The 7,707-nt window shown below is 47.8% G+C and overlaps 1 protein-coding gene across 2 annotated transcripts in view; it reads left to right on the top strand.

Annotated features, from left to right (window-relative positions):
* Positions 1 to 2,174: 2,174 nt before the first annotated feature.
* The window catches only part of fam114a1 (family with sequence similarity 114 member A1), a 70,029-nt gene continuing 64,496 nt past the window's right edge, over positions 2,175 to 7,707 (top strand). Inside the window, exon 1 of one of the 2 annotated variants that reach the window (XM_069924937.1) lies at positions 2,175 to 2,283. The gene's annotated coding sequence lies outside the window, so the exon portion shown is untranslated. Of the gene's footprint in view, positions 2,284 to 2,323; positions 2,462 to 7,707 lie in introns of those variants that run through there. The other variant, XM_069924938.1, reaches the window with a different exon arrangement.

Below are 7,707 nucleotides of genomic sequence, written 5' to 3'. Positions count from 1 at the left end.
AAGGCTTACTGGTTCTGAACACCTTTGAAGATAAAGAACCTCTTGGTGTTCTACTTGGTTGCTTCCCACTGGGTCATTGAAGAGTTTCCAGATTCCCCAACCAGTGAACTCATTCTTTAGTTTTTCTACATTCTCTGGGGTCAGCAACCATGTTCTGCTTCCATGTTCCCCTACCCGCCTTCTGGTCCACCTGTAGGTGACAGGAGGTGCAAAGGAGGCAGTGGTCAGAAAAAAGCTCCGGCGTAATGTTGTGGTTTTGATCACGACAGCCTTTGATATGAAGGCAAAGTCTAACATCTCCTGCTTGATCTCATCACTCAGCCCTCTTCTACACTCCCTCTACAGCCATTCTCACTGGGGGATCCCTGGGGGCCACAGCACGTTTAAGTGGAGCCGCAGACTGAAATCATAAAATATTTTTATTTTTTATATAGTTGGTAGGAGAGAAGTATGGAAGAAACAACTAAACCTTGAGCAGATTTCTAAGGGGGACAAAGCGAGAAAAAGGTTGAGAATAGCTGCTCTACATCCACCTCTGTACAGCCAAATTCTAGTCCAAAACTCAATCATCAAATTCACTGACATCAGTCGTAAGCCGAACATCAAATAAAAATGAGACAGAATAGAGAAAGGAGATTGAACATCAAGAGGTATGGTCTGAAGATAACAACCTCTCTCAAAATCAGTAAGACAAGAGCTTCAGGAGAGTTAGAGCTCACTCCCCTGTCTACATCAATGATGCTGAAGTGGAGACAGTAGAAAACTTCAAGTTCTTGGGGGAAAACATTTCAAATGGCAGGACCTGGACTAACCACATGGACATAATGGCCAAGAAAGCACACTAGGGCTACTACTTTCTTAGAAGACTGAGGAAGTTTGGCATGTCTCCCATGTCACAACAACTTCTACAGGGCAACCATTGAAACCTTCCAACCTGGATGATTCACATCATGACATCATGGGAACTGTTCAGACTAAGATTGGAAGAGGTAACAGAAGGTGGGGAAAGCAGCTCAGAACATCATACAAACCTCTCTCCCCTCTTACTTGCTGCAGCCCAACAGATACAATACTTATAAAGAAAAAGTATAATAGTAAAATAATTGAATTAAAATTAAAAGAGACAATATAATGAACAAAAAAAAGCAGGCATAGCTGGGGCCTAGGCTACACCCCAGAAGGAGTTGAATGAGAGGTTGCCAAAGGAGAGTGCAGGAAGAAGAGGACTAAATCGATCTGCGTTCCAGAAAGAAGAGGAAGGTCCTGAGACTCTGATATGGATTGTATGTCCATGGTGAAGATGAGGCAGTGTAGACCAGGGAATTGGAAGTTTCCAAAAAGGTGGAGAGCTTGCAGGTGTCACAGATATAGCTGGGAAGGGACTGGACAAAGAGCAGAAGATAATGTGGAGGTATGAATCAAGTTTTTTTTTTGGGGGGGGCAGGTATTAGCAGAAACAGGTCTGCCTGGGTTGCTCTTCTTGTGAATCTTGGGTAAGTGATAAACACAGGTGGGACAAGGTTGGGGAACTACAAGGTTGGAGACAGTAGCAGGGATATGATGGTATGAGATAATATCCTGGAGATGGTTGATGGGGTCCTGGTCTAAGGATAGGGGTTTCAGAGAATGGGACTTGCTGTAAATATTTATCTATCCACTATTTGGTTAACTTATCATGTACACAGGTAAAATATACAAATTCACTAATATCCCTACTTGCTGCAGCCACACAGCTTCATTAATTATAAATAAAAGTGACCACAATGTGCCATGAGGCCCTCATACTCATAACCGACACATTGATTCCGAAATTAATTGCCAATTAAGTTTAAAAAGACAAATGCTGGCGGAACATTTGAAGGGCTCGACGCTTTGGTTATATATTTTTACCTCCTATGGATGCTGTGAGACCTGCTGATTTCCTCTAGTATTTCGACAATCACAGCGTCTGCAGACTTTCGCGGTTTACACCAGTTAGTTCATCTTGCATTGTGTTGAAGAGCTGAGGGTTTTGGATTGATTGCACCGAATGGGGAGTGAATGTACGACACTCATCCTATTACCTGTCTGAGGACCGGCCGGTCGTGGCACCGAGCCCTCAGCAGAATTCCGTTCGAAATCACGCGCTGAACGCTTGGGCTTCTCCCGATTGGCTGCAACTCTTCTTTCCGGTGGGCTGCACTTGTGGCGAGCTCGGGGTTCCGGCTTCAGGATGGGTCTCGGCTGTCGACGTGGCGGCGCCGGCACGGGAGGACGGAGGAGGAAGAGTTCGCGTGCGGACAGGTGAGGCTCGCGCTCGTTCCGGGCGGGAGGGGATTTAAACGACTAACGGCCCGCCGTGGCGGGACGGCAGAGCCGCGGGCTCGGACCGTCCCTTCCAAGGTGGAGAGAGTCTGATCCTCCGGGCGCTTTGGAGCCCAATTGATAGACTCCTGAGCCTAAGAAAAACTGTAACCCCCATGTGCGTGCAAAACCCTGAGGCGGGGGTTGGGGGGAGGCTGAAACCCTGAGGCGGGGGTGGGGGGGAGGCTGAAACCCTGAGGCGGGGGTGGGGGGGAGGCTGAAACCCTGAGGCGGGGGTGGGGGGGGAGGCTGAAACCCTGAGGCGGGGGTGGGGGGGAGGCTGAAACCCTGAGGCGGGGGTGGGGGGGAGGCTGAAACCCTGAGGCGGGGGTGGGGGGGAGGCTGAAACCCTGAGGCGGGGGTGGGGGGGAGGCTGAAACCCTGAGGCGGGGGTGGGGGGGAGGCTGAAACCCTGAGGCGGGGGTGGGGGGGAGGCTGAAACCCTGAGGCGGGGGTGGGGGGGAGGCTGAAACCCTGAGGCGGGGGTGGGGGGGAGGCTGAAACCCTGAGGCGGGGGTGGGGGGGAGGCTGAAACCCTGAGGCGGGGGTGGGGGGGAGGCTGAAACCCTGAGGCGGGGGGGGGGGGGGAGGCTGAAACCCTGAGGCGGGGGGGGGAGTGGCTGAAACCCTGAGGCGGGGGGTTGGGAGAGAGAGGCTGAAACCCTGAGGCGGGGGGGGGGGGGGGAGGCTGAAACCCTGAGGCGGGGGGGGGGGGGGGGGGAGGCTGAAACCCTGAGGCGGGGGGGGGGGAGAGTGGCTGAAACCCTGAGGCGGGGGGTTGGGAGAGAGAGGCTGAAACCCTGAGGCGGGGGGCGGGGTGGGGGGGGAGAGAGAGGCTGAAAGCCTGAGGCGGGGCGGGGGGGGGGGGGAGGCTGAAAGCCTGAGGCGGGGCGGGGGGGGGGGGGGGAGGCTGAAACCCTGGGCACTTACCCCAAAGTAAACCTCACGGTAAGAAGTTGGAAGGATTCATCCGGAGAGAAATCGGGACCCTTTTTCGTGACAAGGAATGGCTAGTTCTCCTCCCCTGTGTGCTGTAGTGTACAGGGCCATGGGCTAAGAGTGGCGAGGCTGCACCACTCTCTCTGACTTTTGGCAGGCGTGGATGTGAGGGGCAGAATTTCATCCCGCGTGTCTTTTTTCCAATAATTCCTGACTGGGGTGCCGGTCTGGGCTGTTCGGTGCCTGTGGCCCAAGGGCGGCCAATGTAAAAGGCCAAGTATTGTGCCTTACTGCTTCATCACATCAGATTGAGTCGAGGGGATTGTCACTCGTGAAGCTTCTCAGAATCAGATATTTTTCTTCACGAACACGTCACGAAATTCCTTGGTTTGCGGCGGAATCACAGTGCAAACATTGAGATAAACCACCTCCATAATATATATATATATTTTTCAAAAGTGCAAGAAAAAGACAAAGTAAGGTTGTACCTATCGTTCATTCAGGAAGTTGATGGCAGAGGGGAAGAGCAAGAAGCTGACCTTGTGCTGCTGAGTGCTCGTCTTCAGGCCCCTGTACCTTTTCCCCAATGGTAATAAAGTATAGTTCAACCAGGGGCATTTTTCACACAGCATATAATAACATCTAAAATTAATATGTGACCACCGCCAGTGGGCTGATATCGCCTCAAACCGTGCATCTTGGCGCCTCACAGTTCAGCGGGCAGCAACCTCCTTTGAAGACCGCAGAGCCCACCTCACTGACAAAAGACAAAGGAGGAAAAACCCAACACCAACCAACCAATTTTCCCCTGCAACCACTGCAACCGTGTCTGCCTGTCCCGCATCGGACTTGTCAGCCACAAACGAGCCTGCAGCTGACGTGGACATTTACCCCCTCCATGAATCTTCGTCCGCGAAGCCAAGCCAAAAAGAAGAGATGGTGCTTAAGTTGTTAAATGTCGGGGTGGAGTGTACCAAACAAAATGAAACATTGAGGTGCATTTATGTTAGGGCAGTAGAGCAAAAGCTTGATTGAAGAAGTTATTTTTAGTTCATGTTTATTTATCATCCTATTGCACAAGTATAACCTGAGGAAAGGTTTAAAAAAAATGCAAACACACAACTCACTTGCAGACAAGCACTACCTATTCAAGACAAATATACGTATATATTGTTTAATAACTAGTAGAGTCTTGGATGGTTAGTGTGAGAAGATCCTTCGATTGTTCAGCATTCCCACTCCATGGGAAGAAGCTGTTCCTTTTCCTAGTGCTGCTGGCTCTGATACTCCTGTATCTTTCCCAAAGAGGGAAGCTGAAAGATGCTGTGTGCAGGGTGGAAGGGATCCTCGATGATTTTGCACATGACCTCTTCAGACAGCAATCCTGGTAGATCAGGTCAATGTGGGGGGAGGAGGAGCCAGCCTCTGATCCAATTCTCTACACCAACTGTAACACACTGTGATGCAAGCATCCAAGATGCTCTCAATAGCGCTCCTGCAGAAGGTTGACATAATGGTGGCCGGTAGCCTGCCTGTTTCTCAGGAAGTGCAATTGCTGTTGTGCTTTACTGACAAGTGATGAAATGTTGTGTGTCCAGGATAGGTCACTTGTTAATGGACTCTGAGGAACTTGACTCTCTGCTCTTCACTACCAAGTTACTGATGTGTAATGAAGGATGGTCATTTCTGGTCCTCCTGAAATCCACGATCATTTCCTTTGTTTTGTCCACTTTGAGACTCAGGTTGTTGTTCTCACATCCTATCATGAGAATTCCACCTATTCAGTGTGACTCATCATTGTTGCTGATGAGGCCATCTACTGTGCATTCCAATTATGAGTCAGAAGCTTGATTAGAAGTGGGCTGAGCACACAGCTCTGAGGTGCACCAGCACTCAGCGTGATGGTGCTGGATGTTCTACTGCTGACCCAGATAGACTGTGGTCCTTCTGTTAGGAATTTTAGGAAGTCCAAAATCCAAATACGGAGAGGACAGCTTCTCCACCAACCTCTCGGGAATGAAATCAATGTACAGCTGCTTGGCGTATGAGGTGTCGTTCTCCAGGTGGGTCAGGATGGAGTAGAGCAACAAGACTATAGCATGCCATTAGAACGGTTTCTTGTATAAGTGAATTGAAATTGGTCCAGTGTCTCTGGGAGGTGCACATTGATGTACTTTATCATTAGACAAGCATTTCATAAATGGAAGAAGTCAATGCCATGGGGAATTGAGGCCTGTTTGGTACTGGGGTTATGCTGGCTCACTTGAAACCCACAGGGAAAATGGACTTCTGCAATGAGGTGTTGAAGATTTTGGTAAAGACCTCCATCAGTTGGTCTGCACAGTCCTTCAGTTCTCGACCAGATATGTTGTCTGGACCTACTGCCTTGTGTGTGTTCTCCTTGGATAGGGTTCTCCTCACCTCAGCTATGCAAGGGGCCGATCATCAGGGACCACTGAGCTTTCTTCAGTGTCAGCCTGTTCTCAATGAACCATGTGTAGAAGGCATTGTCTGTCCAGAAGAAAGGTCAACTTTAATCCACAAGATTGTCTTGTGGTCTGTTATGCACGTGATCTCTTGCCACATGCTCTTCATGTCGCTGGCATCACACAGCTGACAAGCTTTTCCTTCAGGCTTGCATGGGAGAATTTAGCCTTGGCTGATCATAGTGCCATCTTCTGTCCTGAAGACAGCTTCATGAGCTCTGAGAAGTGCCTGGATCTCTGCATCCAACCACAGTTTCTGGTTAGCCCGGGTTGTGAAGCATTTAATCTTGGTGACATCCTCAATGCACTTGCTGTTGTAGCCAATCACTGAGCTTGTGTACATTTACATGACCATTGTAAGTGGCCACCCCCCTGAAACAGCTCCATTCTGTGGTCTCAAGCATTCCTTTAGTGCCCCCAAGCATTCCTTTAGTGCCCCCCACTCCTGGCTATGTCCTGATCTCTGGTTTAGATTGTTTTGCCAGTATGTCGAGGTTAGCGGGATTGATATGTGATCCAAGTAATCAAGGTGGGGGGCAAAGAGTAGCTTTGTAGCCTTTTATGATCGGGGATGTTGGTGTATATTCAGATCCAAGGTGTTCTCTGGTGGTGAATTTGACATGTTGTTGAAACTGTGGTAAGACTGTTTTCAGGTTGGTGTGGTTGTAGTCGCCAGCAATTATGCAAATCTTAAAGATGAGAATGTGGAGAATTATGTTGTAGTTGGAGTATTGACAGTGGAGAATAGTGCAACCCCATACAATCTGCCATCAAAGTACTAAATGTCTTGGTGTATTTGAAACTAGATAAATCCCCAGGTCCGAAAGAGATGCATTCAAGGCTGCTGTGAGAATGGGGTAAGGAGATTTCTGGGGCTGACAAAAATGTTCAAATCTGGCCTCTGGAAAAAATGCTAGATGACTTGAGGAAATAATGTACCTTTTTTTAAAAAAAAATATAGCAAGGATAGGTCATATAATTACAAGAGGTGGCAAAATTATTAGAAACAATTATTTGGAGAAGCAGGCCTTGATCAAAAATAGTCAGTAAAAGTGGGCGTGTTCATGCAAAGGACTTAGATATGTTTTGATTAAGCTCTCCGTGAAGAGTATCAAAAAGAGTTAAAATCTTAAAATTAAGAATTTTTTCACTTAAAAAAAAAAAATGGACAAAATAAATACTAAGAAACCAAGGCAGCCAAAAACAAAAATTGAAGAAGGAACATCGGCCCAAAGTCCAAAAGGGACCAATGTAAGAGTGGCCTCAGGACCGGCAGAGCTGGGGGAGTCAGAGCAAGAACTAACTATTATCCTGGAGAAAATGGAAAACTTGAGCAACTGATTTATTGGTGTCAAAAATGTAATGAGAGACATGACTGAAAGGAGACTGAAATTGAAGAAATCGTTGAAGACTTAATGGAAAGAATGAACCAAGCAGATAAAAACACTTGGTTAAAAACACAGGAAAAGAATACAAGATCGACCAAATGGAGAATTTTAGTAGGTGAAATAATGTCCGAATTATTGGACTGAAAGAAGAAATCTAGGGAAGAGATCCAGTGAACTTTGAAACATGGATCCCGCGAGTGCTGGGGAAGACTAATTCAGAGAAAAATTACATATTGAAAGGGCTCACTGGATCCTCAAACCCAAGAGAGCCATCAGTCAGCGACCATGACCAGTCCTGGTAAGACTTTTGAGTTACCTGGAACGGGAGACAATTCTGGGAGCAGCATATGAATACTCTAAGCAAAATAATGGTCCACCCGATGTTGACCTTGAAAAAGTGCTATTTTTCCAAGATTTTAGTTCTACTTTGATTAAGCAAAGGAAGGAGTTTGATGTAAAAAGACAATTGCATTCCAAAAACTTCAAATATTTGATGATGTATCCCACGTCTCTGAGGGTCAAAGTAACAGAGGTAGAAGACTTCCTGCAAG

The sequence above is a fragment of the Narcine bancroftii genome, chromosome 3 (genome assembly GCF_036971445.1).
Source record: "Narcine bancroftii isolate sNarBan1 chromosome 3, sNarBan1.hap1, whole genome shotgun sequence".
Lineage (NCBI taxonomy): Eukaryota > Metazoa > Chordata > Chondrichthyes > Torpediniformes > Narcinidae > Narcine > Narcine bancroftii.
This window is presented reverse-complemented; position numbering and strand designations above follow the sequence as displayed.